This window comes from Ictidomys tridecemlineatus, chromosome 10 (genome assembly GCF_052094955.1).
Source record: "Ictidomys tridecemlineatus isolate mIctTri1 chromosome 10, mIctTri1.hap1, whole genome shotgun sequence".
NCBI lineage: Eukaryota > Metazoa > Chordata > Mammalia > Rodentia > Sciuridae > Ictidomys > Ictidomys tridecemlineatus.
Window position 1 is genome coordinate 69,942,697 of NC_135486.1, and position 12,707 is coordinate 69,955,403.

Below are 12,707 nucleotides of genomic sequence, written 5' to 3' on the forward strand. Positions count from 1 at the left end.
ACTCCATAGACATATCAACCTGAGAGTTTTTATAAGCATCTTTAAAATATATATTCAAAGTGGTATGTATTTCCTCCTAAAGGTAAGATTGCTCTATCCGTTTGTATTCTGTTTTAAAATTAATGTCATCTTCTTTCAGTTATCTCTCAAAGAAGCTCGTGAAGAGTACTTGGGTCTTTCATCTCCTTAGCCTCAAACCCAATTACTTCCTTTTATTCTGTAAGTAAAATATCCATGGGTTTGCTCTCAACTGGACTATTTTAATAATCATTTACTCCTGGATGCAGCTGGTAGGTAGGCCCTGAGTCTCATTCCTGGCAATCCATCTTTCACATTTTGGGCACAATTACCTTCATTTTAAAAATCATGATAACTTTGTTAGAGAAATTGTATTATTTGGGATATAATATAAGTGTTGCCAGGATAAGGCTGTAGCTTGGAATGGGGATATACGTATGAAAGGGTTAAGCAGGTGAAACTTTTAGCCTTGGACAGGAGACATGGCCGTAGAAGAGATAAGAGGCAGGAGAGGAACACGTGGTATCTGTCATCAAGTATTTTAAAAATATCACGTGAAAAAGGCATCAATCTGTGTTTTACCAAGGAACAAAATGGAAATATGTGGGGAAGTAATAGCAAAATTTTTGGTTCTGTACCAAGCTGGGCTTTCAAATAGAGTAACTGGAAGGTGGCTTGGAGTGCCCTGGCACTGGAGGACTGGGTGATCACCCAGGAAAGTGTTCTGAAAGGCAGTCTTGCTGGATCACAAAGTTCTTGAGCACTGAGCTGGAAGATCTTTAAAAGCCCATGAAATGGAGAGTTCTAAGACTCTCAAGAAACCGATTTTCTTTACAAACTTGTTCTGCCATGATAAGTATGTTTGTTTTTTCCAGGAACTTAAAGAAGAGACAGGGTTTTGTGAGCCAGTGACACTAAATAAGCAATATTAATATACCTGTTGGCAGTAGAGCTTTGTTGAATACCTCCATGCTAACAGAGAATATGTGCTTTCTAATTTGGTACATACAGAGAGCTCATTAGTTCTAAATTTAGATGCAAGCTTCGGAGTTGGAGAGACTCCAAGTTTGACTAATACATCTGACTATGTCCTTGTTAGAAAAAAAGAAGAAGGAGAATCCCATTTTTCTACTTTGGTGGGGAAGGGGAGTAGAGAGGGAAAAACACGCACTCTTTTCTATCATCTAACTCCACCTGTCCACAATGAATGAGTAGGTGTGACAATCGCATGGTGCTGAGACCAATGTAGATATGCAACTGATGCATTCAGTTCTGCAGTATCCACAGTTCTTAACTTGGCCAAAGTGAATCAGTTAACATTCTCCCAGGATCCTGATTCAAATCAACTGCCATACTTTTCTCCAGGTAAGCTGCCTGGCAATGAGAAGGTAGCCAGTGACAAGATGTCACTTTGTTTCAACACAGTCTCTTTGAATTACACAAAGATAACCAGAAGGTTGCATTTGAGTTTCTGCTTTGAAAGAACTCACTCAAGCTTGGCAGAGAGACAAATCTGAGAGGTCACCATCACTGCCCCAGAACCTCATTATTTAGCATAGAATTTCCCTTGCATTCTCACGAAACAATTGTGTGGGTAGTTAAAAATTCTCTGAACCATATCATTAAAAAGCATTCAATGATTTCTTAAAAAGTAGTTAAGTGTAGTTTTATTTCATATATTACTTTGTCCATGAAAATCAGAATAAATTACTTAAAAATAATTTTTAGAAATTTTATGTATTTTCAAATTAGCAATACTATTAATTATAAATGTCTCATAGTTCAATACATTTAAAATATTAATTTTTAATCCATCTCCCACAAATTAAGGAAGTGTTACCTATAGGGAATTCTAAACCTGATAGTATCCCTGTCTTTATATACTAGGCAGGTTCTCCCATCACTGTTGCTAACAGCTGCAGAATGACACCACCAGGGAGAAGTGACCAAACCAGAGGTCATGTCACTTATGTCTATAGTGCCTTCAGATCAGAAGTTGGGTAAAATGATGTGGCAGTTGACAAAAAAAATCCACCCAGAATTTAAATAAACCAATTTTAAATTGAAAACCTAATGATGTAATGTTGGATTTTCATAATGCTTTATTTATTCTAACAATTGATTTTTTTCTTTTCCACATAAATTAACATATTATCTGCAAATAAGGATTATTCTGATTGTCATTAACACAGCACTAGTAATAGTGAACAGTTTTATCTTGTTCCTAAACACAATGGAGATATATATATATATATATATATATATATATATATATATATATATATATCTTTAAATTAAGGAGTTTCCTAAATCTAATCATAAGAAAATATCTGACAAAATAAAATTGAGAGACATTCTATTAAAAACTGACCTCTGAGCTTTAAGAACTGTGAGGGTCCAAGATTTTACGCTTCTTAAAAGGGAAAATGTTAGCTTGTTAAGACATCAGACTTGTAGGCCAAAGACAAAGACTTTATTATGCACAGAAATAACAATAGCTAGAGCAGCAGCTTTTGCATGGTTGCATAAGGTTTCTTCTTCCAGGCAGCATAAAGGGGACCATTTAACACCTGTTCATCCAGTGAAATGCATTACATGGGAAGAATCATGAATTTATATGGGCAAGAACCTTGCCTGTCCTTTGCTCCAGTTGGAGAAATTATTCTTTCTTTTGAAGCTGCTTTCTATACAGTTGTCTTTGGAATAATAGTCTAGAACAAAGACATGCAGTATCTTTATTTGCAGGATATGTAGGCTTATGTGAAAACCATGGAAAATTGACACCCAACAGAAATACTCAAAAACATCAAAGTCAAGGAAATCAAGGAAAGATTGAGGAGCTCTTCCAGACTTTAGAAGAATTGAGATGAATTTTTTACTGAAAATAATGTGTAACTAGAAGTTGATTATTTTTGCTATAATCAACATTATGGAAATAATTGAATAAATTGGACCTGAGGCTTAGATAATAGTGCATCATTGTATCAAAGCTGATTTCTTGATTTTGAAGATTATATTGAAATTATGTAAGATAATGTCCTGTTTGTAGAAAAAAGATACTAAAAGGCTTGGTGGCATTAGGGCATTATGTTGACAACTTTATTTCAAGTCCTTCAAGGTATAAAACAAATTTTATTTTCTATACTTCCAGTTTGTCTGTTTTTCCTCTAAGGTTAGGATCATTTACAAATAAAATAAGATTCTGGTGCTTTGGGAGAAGGCAATGTTTTCATTATCTCATTAGCTCCTTAATTTATTTAATATTTATTCATTGACACACGATTTTGTGTGTGTGTGTGTGTGTGCTAGGAATTAAACCCAGGACTGCTAAGTATGTGTTCTACCACTGAGCTATGTCCGCCCTTCAGCCCCTGTGAGGTTTCAATGTCTTCTTTAAAATGTTCTATTTACATATTTTAAAATTTTTATCTATTTAATTTAGGTGTTCCAGTTTATAAATGTATTATTTTACTTTTTTTAAGTTTATTAGTTTTACAATTCTATTATTATTTTTCTTAGGGAGAGAGAGAGAGAGTGAGTGAGAGAGAGAGAGAGAGAGAGAGAGAGAGAGAGAGAGAGAGAGAGAGAATGTTTTCAATATTTATTTTTTAGTTTTTAGTGGACAGAACATCTTTATTTTTTATTTTTATGTGGTGCTGAGGATCGAACCTCGCCTGGCATATGCGGGGCACTGCGTTCGATCCTCAGGCGAGTGCGCTACTGCTTGAGCCACATCCCCAGCCCCAATTCCATCATTATTATATGTTTCATTTGTGATTTTTTTCTTTTTCCAAACTCATGAGTGTTTAAGCCTGCTAAAATACATTTGAGCTATCAATTTATCTTTCAAAAATGTTTTATTTTTTCCCTTATAATTTTGTAGGTAGTACTTAATATATCATTGAATATAAAATATTTATAATTGCTCTTGTGATTTCCTGTGAATCCAATAATTCAATAGCATTATATTTTAAAATCATTTGAAGATTTTTGAGGTATACTTTTGTTTAAACAGTCATACTATTAACTTGATGGAATTTCTTTGAAAATTCCTTGGTAAATTTATATGGCTAATTTTCATAAATGTTCAAAAATGTAGTTTGTAACCTGTACATCTTCAAATATATAACTTATGTATATAAGTATATTATATGAATGCAATATTTCAAGTTTATAAATTACATTGTTTAACTATTCTATACTTTTTTTCCTATTCACTTTTTTTCTTACCCATCAGCCTTTGAAGGAGGAGTAAGAATTTTAATTATATTTGTTGGTTCTCCTGTGGGTTCTTTCTTAAATCCTTCAAGTCCTCTGAATATCATAGGTGAATCAGTGTTCAAGAAGATAATGTCATGGGGCTCCATCTTACTCTTTTGCAATATTCAATTATTTTCTTTGTTCTTTCTATTGAATTGATTTTCCCCTTTCTTTTAAGTCACATGATCTACTTTTTTCTTGTGTTGTATAACTTTAAAATAAAGCTGCTATTTAGGTTTTTGTGTCCTTAATGTTGTGGACTTTTTCTACATGATAAGTATGCCAGCAAACTTCCACATCAAATCTATATATGAAATCAAACACCTTATTTCTATTCCTGGTTCCTCCTGTTTCCCTCTGAATCATTGCATTATCAGTCAAGGTTTCCCAGGGAAAAAAGAGTTACTATATAAATATTTCCTAATGAAAGAGACAGTGAGAGAGACTTATCATCTGTTTTAGAAAACTGTTTCACTGGATTGTGGAGAGCTGGCAGGTCTGAAGTCAACAGTCTGGAACTTTCAGATCTGAGATGATTTTGCATTCTTTTTTGTTGGGGAGGTGGGTACTGGGAATTGAACTCAGTGGCATTCAACCACGGAGCTACACCCCAAGCCCTATTTTGTGTTTATTTAGAGGGAGGGTCTCACTATGATTTTTCATTCATGTCTGAAATTCTGCTGGGAAGGCCAGGCTGGCTAGAAACGCAGGTAGGATTTCTCTGGTGTAGTTATGAGGAAGAATTGGTTCTTTGGAAAACCTCAGTCACCACTCTTCAGGAGTTACAGTGACTAAGAGGCCCACTCATGTCATAGAGCATAATCTGCTTTAGTATAAAAAATGCTATCAAAATGTTACATGAATAAATACATGATATATTTTAAATAGCATTTTGTTCAATTTAATATGCACTTGTTTCCTGATGATCCTTCCAAATTTTATTTGCACAGAGGAAAAACCATGAGTTTATAGAAGATTATCATAATCTCTCATAAAGTTCTGGGGCTTTTTGTATTCATGACTTTCTTTTTAACTATGGTTATGATACTGTTAAGCTCCTTGGATCCTATCACTTTGGGAAGTAAATTGTGCAGCTGTGTGTAGTGTGTATCCTTCTGTAAGAGAGAGATGTCTACTGCACTCTTTTTCCTTCATAATGTATAAGTCCCACTTTGAGATTTTTACATTGCTTGAAATGATCTATGGAAGCCAAGGTTGAAAATTTTGGTTATTTCTTCAAAAGTGTTGCTTCTTTCTGGATAATGATGGAGGAGCCAGAGAAACAGAACACATTAGAAACAGCTCCTGATTTTGCACGATTACTAGAGCAAAAGGAAGCACAGTGCATTTGATGGAGACGACATTCTAGTATTCTCCTTTAGGAATTCAATAACGTGTTTAACATTTATAACTTGGAAGGCACTTTTTCCTTAACATATATAAAATTCTTTATTGATGCACTTTGGACATAGAAAAGCCTGTTCATATATCTTCAATAAATCTGTGATTTATTGAGAGGAATAAAATACTTATTAATCATTTGAGTTCAGGATATGAAATAATTTTTCAACTTGTCTAGATGAGCCTGTCCGGCTAAATTCCATCATCAATTGTAGGAGATGGTAGAAACTTGGCCTTGAATGTCAATCTGTCTTCAGACACGGTTTTAATTTCAGCTTGCACAGTACACCAGTGGCCCGACAGTGAGTTATGAGTTTCCACTCTCTCAGCTGGACAAGTTGCTCACAGATTTTCTGATAACATGACCATATTCTGGAGGAATGGTTTGAGATAAATGTGATTGTTTTAATAAAAAATTTTTAAAAAGTCTTTTTGTGGAATATGTCTAAATGTATGGATACAGTAAGCCATATGAAATATAAAATAAGAATTGTACTCATTGTGCATTTCTCATTACTTGTAGACCAAGATAAACCCCTTTGTCAGTTTACTTTCCAAAGGGAGGAGGATAAGTGGCAAAAATACTTTTAAATTCACTTTGTTATGGTCACTGTGGAACATAGAAAATAGGCTCAATTAAGTGTATTGCATAACACTAATGAGAATACAAAAAAAATAATAAAATGGTAGGATTTATTTTTAAAAAGGAATTTAAAGTAGGTTTTAAGAATTACTCTAATGGAAATCAATGGCTACAAGTATTTTAAAAATAATAAATTGATGAATTCTGATAAAAGGAAGAACATTTATTAGCCTATGCCTAAGAATGCCTAGTATGGCCTATGAAGCAATAGAAATTGAGTTCTAATTGTGTTGTCTCCTTTGCCTAGTTTTACATGAGCTTTGTAAAGAAATTTGGTGTTAAAGATGAGATTAGTTTACATATGTGTAGAATTTAGCATGGTGTCTTATGCACAGTATGTTGCTATCCAAGCACTGCAGACAGGTAAACAATGGAGAAGGAGAGTGGGTGAGGTCACATGTATGTTAGAAGCTGGTAGAGAAGGGACTCATAGACACTGGACTGAAATCACTTTTATTTCAAATAGCAGAATGTGGTTGTAAGACACACATGCAAGAAACTGCTCAAAGGCATAGATGGTCTTTCAAGGAACACAGGGATGAAAGCAGTCCTGGGGGATGGCAGGAGACCAGCCATCAGTGCAGTGGGAAGGCAGGAATTGGGCATGGTGTCAGTCAGGGAGCAGATAAGCCAACACATCTCACACATAGCAGTGACATGTGCGTAGGCTAAGTTAGCTAGATTCCATGGTCTGTGCACACTGACCAACTCTCCTGTACCTTGATAGAGCAAAACAAAGCACAGAAGATTGATATGGTTCAATGAGATTGTAAATTAAGAGAATTTTCAGAATTTAACAGGAAGAATGGACATTGAAAAATTAAACTCCACGGTGTTGAGGGAAGAAGTGTTGCTTTTGGGTTTTTTAAAGATTACTCCAATGCGCTGTCAAAATTGTACCTAGAGACACGTATGAAGTTCAAGGATTATACTCACAACTCCTGGAGACAGAGAGCTGCACAGAGGACCTCATGGAGGAACTCTCAAGAATGAGGTTCAGTCAAGCAGGTGGGGAGCTGAGAGAGTGAGGACTTGTAAGCAAGTGACTTTCTTGAAGATCAAGTGGAGTAAACTTCAAAAGGCATGAGGAGGTTTCGGGGTGCTTTTGAATGTACTAGGTCCCAGCTGGGCAGGCAAGAAGGGGAACCTTTGGCAGAGACCAAATTATCACAATGGTGCACCAGGGTGGTCTGGAGCAGGGAATGCCTACAGCCTGTTTGTGCAGACATTGAAGCATCAGGGAAACACAAAGTTGATAAAATGAATATAGATATATTCTATTTATTTAATAGATATATTCTATTTATTTTAATTTTGCCATTTTTCCAGAGCATGATTGATAGTGGAATACACATCCACACAGGGGCATTCTTCTCCAAAGTGGTTCTGCTGGACTAGCATCTAGCCCACAGTTGTTGGTACCTGATAAGATGCTGAAGGCAACACATCAGTGACGAAAGAAGCACCCAGGTGAGAGAAACAAAGGAGCAAGTCTAGAAGCTCCTCAGAATTTCTCTTTTTTTCTGTAAGGGAGGTCCAAATCCTACCTTGTATGATCAAAATTTGAATTAAATACACTCAAATTCCGGTTCAAAACCTATTCTCACTCTCCATTCAACACTTCTCATTCTCCAGATAAATAATGTATCCCAATTGCCATAGGAATTTTATTCCCAGAAATGTGTTGAAAAACGGGTTTATTTTCTCTGGCAAGATCCTTTCACAGATTAATTGTCAATAAAGGTGGAGAGATTTCTTAATGAACACAGTAAGAAGGAAGCAGATTGGCATGTGCTGAGACACTGCACTTCCAACCCTTGTTTCTGTAGTTTCAAGATGATTTTACTTTTTTTCACCAAATTGCAGGTGAGTTTGAATACTCGTTTTATATTTGGAGAAATTTTTGCACAGAGACAAAATATATTATATAAAATCACACAGCTGAGAAAGCAAGAAGAAACAAAGACTGTGGCTCTAAAGGCTTTGAGCTCCACAGTACATTCCACTGTCTCTGCAGCAGCTCTGAAACCTTCTGAAACAAAACTTCCAAAACTTAAACATGCTGTTATCGAGGATTGGAAAGATTCCACGGAGCAATAAAATCTTCTTTAAAATATTAAAATGAGTTTAAGACTATTAAACAAATTTGCTCAAAGTACTTTAACTTTGTTCTAGAATTACTGGGAAATATGACATCATGGGTTGACAATGTCTATAAACAGGCATTTTGGCCTCAATCAAAGGCAGTTTGAAGAGAAAGGAATACTGGAAATTCAATTTCTGGCCCCTTTGTCTAACGGTTTTCTTGCTTGTCTGCCTTGGCTTCGTACTGTGACATCATTTCAGTTAGAAATGGAAGCCCTCCTTTGCCAATCTTAGAACATACTTGAACTTGGTGATTTCATACATTTGAAATGCATTCAAATCTTTAGGAGTCAGTTTGTGAACTATAAAATTAAAGAACATTACTTCCTTTCTCCAAGAAAAGTGCCTCCCAACAGCTTCTTGGACATCACATTTCCTCTACAAAACCAGACTTCGATGAGCTAAGTGCGAGTAAATTAGAAACATATGGGAGAAATCATCCCTGGATTGAGCTGTTATAAAGGAAACATTCAAATGCTCTATCAATAAATATACCAATCTGGGGATTTGAGTAGATGTTAAACTGGGTTAAAATCGGATAGTTCAACACCTTTATGGAAGTGAACTTACCAGTATTCACCAATTCCAATGCTCAGTACTCAGGTTATTGATTTGTTTTAAATAGAGTCTCTTTTAAGATAAAGCACTCCCTTGTGGCAGATTTACCAAGAAGCAAAGCCACTTCAGAAAAGGAAAAATAAGTATCTAAGAACAAAAAAACAAAACTTCAAGAGAAAGAAAATCTTACTCTTGATCTGAGCACTTCCATTTACTCTCATCTGAAAGGTGAGATGGAATCGGAACCTTTTTATACTAGATTTTTTTTATAGTTGTTTTACAGAGAAACTGAAATTGATTTACTGTTGATAAATAGCATGCAACACGATACAAATACAATAAAAACCTACAGTGCTGATGTATTTAAGTATACATCACACCTTCTCAGCCCTTCAACATGTCTCCCAAGGAATTTGCACTGTGCTTTATTTCTATGTTATTGAGAAATGATCATAATTGTTTTCATCTGTATTTGAGAATGCATGTGATCCCAGAAGATTTACCCTGAATCTAAGCTCTGAGAGAATTTGGAATGATAATAGTTACTATTCTCTTGATTTTATTTTTTGAGCATAAATTTACCCACGATCAATAGATCTTAAAGGAAGAGAGAGAGAAAAGTTTTCCTATTCATAATTTTATGCCTCCCTCCATATAGTCATGTATCAGCATCCCGTATGGTATAGTAACATCCTGGACAAGCTCTGATTTCTGTTCACCTTATAAGGCATCGTTTCTATGGAATGCAGCCAGTCTGAAGTATTTCGTAAGTCTGCAAAGATTGCTACAGTTCCAGCGAAGGGTGACAGTGTTTTGGCAAAGAGCCCTGTAGGAGATTTAAAATAGATCTGAACTTTCCTAGCAGCACAATTTGCCTTATTTTTTAAGTCCCCAAATGATCAAGGGTGTGGTTGTTGAACTGAATATAAAGAGGCCAGTAGATTCCTTTCCTAATTGTTTTTTTTTTCTTCTTAATGTAAAGATTGACGTTTTTCTTCTTGATTTGAACACATTTCCTCAAGTGGGAGCAAGAAAGAAGAATTTAAGAGCTACAGCTTTTGGCACTCCTGTACGACCTTGGCTTTGTTGAGACAGGATTGTATTACCATGACATTTAAGGAGGAAAAAACAAGCTATTCAGAATCGTGTCAATCTCACTTGTAATCTATTTTTGAACAATGTACTATAAAGAAATTCCTGTTCACAGAGAACTAGCGATTTACCCTCTGGTGGATTCTATCCTTCCAGCTGCTTGGCAATAAATAAAGCCAGAGCAGAGAGAGAGTATAATTAAAAATTAACTGCACCCAATCGGCCCTCCATGGCTTTCATTTTTGCATGCTTGTTTGATGAGGTGCTTTTCAAGTCTTTTTAATTGTGATATAAAATAAGGCCTCTGGTGATCAAAAGCTCTAAAATAGGGGGAGGGGCAGCTGTCCACCTTGATTGTCCTCAAACCTTGCTTCCTGGCTTCTTAGTTCTGGACCTCCGTGCAGTCTCCTGACTCCTAGAGCCACATTGTGCTATGAACACTGGTATTGACGGACAGTCCAGGAGCCCATGTCTGCCTGCTAATCCCTAACTCACCTGAAACTTTCCTCTTTAGCTCAGTGAAATTAGACAGCCTTCACAAGTGTGCTTGAGAGTGAGAAATAGTGATAAAGAGAAATGGAGAGAAAGAGATAAACAGACAGAAAGACAGAAAAAGAGGTAGTGAAAACATATAAAATGCAGAAGAAATTTAGTTATGTGCTATAAATTTCTAAAATGATGATTAGACACCAGTTAATTTGGTTGTCACCATTTACTGGGGATTCAGACATGTACTTATTCATTTTCTTGGTCCTAAGTCGTTTGCTATTGTTATAAATAGGATTCTATGTGTCCTCCAAAGGTCAGTGGGTTGGACACTTAACTCCAAGAGTGGATCAATTGGAACCTGTAAAAGGCAGGTCCTGGTGGAAAGTCTTGGGATCATTGGGAGTGTGCCCTTGAAGGGAATTATGGGACCCTAGCCCCTCCCCTTCCCCCTTTTTTTTCTTTCCAGACATAGGGCTCTCCCCACCCCTGCCTTCCAGCACCCTGACCACAGACCTTGAAGTAATGTCGCCACCTAAACGAAGTCTGGAACCTCTGAACACCTGAGACAAAATATATGTTTTCTCTGTCAATTTGAGTCAGATATTGGTTATAGTCATGGAAAGCTAACAGAGCTCTTAACAAATTCTCAATTCCGTTCTTAAGTTTTGGAGTCTAGTTCACTGATATTTAGAATCTACACCCACCGTCTTTAAATATGTGTCTAGTGTTTTTGCCTTGAAGGTGGGGGACCATCCTTCATTTAATAAAACCTGCATCCCATTTGATTTATTTCCATCACTAGAAGTCAAAGCAGTTTCATCTCTTTTCAATGTTCCTGGGTTATAATTGACTGCCCATTTGGTTCCTGTTTCCTGTCTGAGACATTCTAATATTGAACAGAGATGAATGACATCGGTAACACCCAACCCATCAGGAAATCCTGCTGAATGTGCCTTTGAAACACATCCAGAGTTTCACACACCCTCATCGTTTCCCAGTGCCTCTCTAGTTGGAACCACAACCTTCCCTCCGGGACTGATTGCATACGCACTCCCCAGGCCCCCCTTCCTACCACGGATCTTCTGCAGTCTATTCTCAACTCAGCAGTAGGTGTGACTCTGCAGAAATGAGCATCAAGTGCTCTCCTCAGCAGCACATATGCTAAAATTGGATCATGCAAAGAAGATGCGCATGGTCCCTATGGAAAGATGACAGGAAATTCATGAGACATTCCACATTTGGGGGAATACACTAAAAACCTCTGAATTGTATGCATTGAAAAAGAGGGAATTTTATGGAGTGTAAATGATATCTAAACTGAGTTATAGTAAACTAAATAAACACAAGCAAATTACATCGATCTTCTGCTCAAAAACCCCATCAGAATTTATTTATTCCATTCAGAGTAAAAAGCAATGTTTTAAAAGGAGCCAACAAAGTTCCCTGTAATCTAACACCCCCATCCTATCATGAAGACCCTCATCCCATCATGAAGGTCCAACCTTGCTCTTCATCTCTTTCCCCTCACTTTGCTCTGATGCCGGCCACACTAGGAAGTTCCTTTACTTGCTGTCCCAGGATGAGAACACCCCAGCAGATGGGACAGATCTCTACTCAAAAGCCTGGCCTGAAGTTGAATCTAATACTACTTTATTCACTGCAAGAGTCTACCAGGAGGTTTATTACCTAATGTGGAGCACAGAGGAGCCAACTGAGCAGCCAGAGCAGGATCAGTGGGCAACTATATTTTATAACTAATAAAGAAAGTGAAGCTTCATGGCTTGCCATCAAGGACCACAGCAGGGTTTTATTGTGGTTGGCAGGTGGCACTGGGTAAGAATGACTTTGGGCAAGGCCTCCTTTGAATGTTCTACCAGCACCTAAATGGAAAACACCTGGGGCTTCTTCTCACCTTGTCCAGATGTGGGGCACAAGAGCAAGAGGGAAGGTGAGGCTTAAACATTTTGAAGATTCAAAAGATGGAATCAAACTCTATTTATGAAACAACAGTTTGCTACAACCTCATCTGCCCAGTAAGACCACTCCTGAGTGGCAACCTACAGAGCTGTCCTTGGTTCTACTTCTGCACCCCCTGCCCCAT

The 12,707-nt window shown here is 36.8% G+C and overlaps 1 non-coding gene across 1 annotated transcript; it reads left to right on the forward strand.

Moving 5' to 3' along the window:
* Positions 1–11,743: 11,743 nt before the first annotated feature.
* On the forward strand, positions 11,744–11,848 carry LOC120887694 (U6 spliceosomal RNA). Its single transcript, XR_005731030.1, has one exon. It is a non-coding gene; the product is annotated as a U6 spliceosomal RNA (small nuclear RNA).
* Positions 11,849–12,707: the final 859 nt, after the last annotated feature.